The following is a 1186-nucleotide window of genomic DNA, read 5'->3' on the forward strand; positions in this document are numbered from 1 at the left end:
GCGGCCAGCGCGCTCCCGGCCCACGCAGCCCCGGCTGCTGGAGTCTCTCAAGCCCGGGCTGCCACGCAGGTATCCAGGCTCAGCTGGGGAAACGCGGCTCTGCGAGATTGATTAATTTTTCTTTCTTAAACCAGGATTACTTTAATTTTCAAGGCCTAATGGAGTGCAGCTGCGATGGGAGGCGAGGCTGCAGCAGTACAAAGGCAGACCTTTGCACGCTGGTGCAAACTTGTACAACATTCAATGCACACACGCACGCGCGTGCGCGCGCACACACACACACACACAAAGACCTATAAAAAGGATGCACTGCAGCAGGATATTTTTAGTCCTGACAATAAAGCACTAAAAATACAACTTTGCTAATACATCACTACAGAAATATTCCCAGTGTCCATTCAGGAACGGTTTAAAACATTTATTTTTGTTTCCTTTTTGCAATGGTCGGAGAGGAGGGAGAAAATAGAAACTCATTGATAAGAGGAAACGAGAGAGACATGAAAAATTGAAAACTACCTAAAAGCTCATGGAGAGGTTTATTTTATTAGTTCTTAATAAATATCTTGCAGATTTCCTCAGGAAATACACCAGATCACATGTAAAATAGTTTGGTACTGATGTCAACTGTGTCAGCATATGAAATCTATTAGGGTGAAGCCACAGCAGGGTGATCAGCGTGCTGAAAAACTGCACGGCACTGAGGCGAGGGGGGGCGGGGGGAATCTCACGGCCCTTCCAAATTCTTCGAGAGGTAAAAAAGTCAGCCAAGACGCAGAGAGAGAGAAAAAAAGATCCCACATCCTGCTTTGCGCTGCCAGCAATGTGAAGTGCCCAGAGATTAATTCTATGTCTGGCCTGGAAATGTGACTTTAAAGCATGGAGGGAGCGGGAGGAGGAGAGAGGAACGAGAAGGCCAGGCTAACTGGGACTGGCACCGGGCCACTAACCCCCTCCCAAGCCATGTTTCAACGTAGACAGCAGTAAACCCCAACAGACAGCAGCTCCTCGCGCTGCCAGGGCCTCGCACCAGCTGCGGCGCGTCTCGCGCTCGCGCCGCGCGCAGCCCCGCGCGCAGATGGGCCCGAGAGCATCACTTCCGCCTCGCCTGCTTTCAGAGGCGCCAGCGCCCGGGGCGGCACCGCGCTGCCGGGGTGGCACCGCGCCGCCGGGGTGGCACCGCGCCGCC

At 53.0% G+C, this 1186-nt stretch overlaps 1 protein-coding gene across 1 annotated transcript in view; it reads right to left on the bottom strand.

Moving 5' to 3' along the window:
• The window catches only part of SMG6 (SMG6 nonsense mediated mRNA decay factor), a 112414-nt gene that overhangs the window by 73155 nt on the left and 38073 nt on the right, over window positions 1-1186 (bottom strand). The gene's annotated exons all lie outside the window — the stretch shown is intronic.

Source organism: Rhea americana, unplaced genomic scaffold (genome assembly GCF_003343005.1).
Source record: "Rhea americana isolate MKP2758 unplaced genomic scaffold, rheAme1 scaffold_295, whole genome shotgun sequence".
Taxonomy (NCBI): Eukaryota; Metazoa; Chordata; class Aves; order Rheiformes; family Rheidae; genus Rhea; species Rhea americana.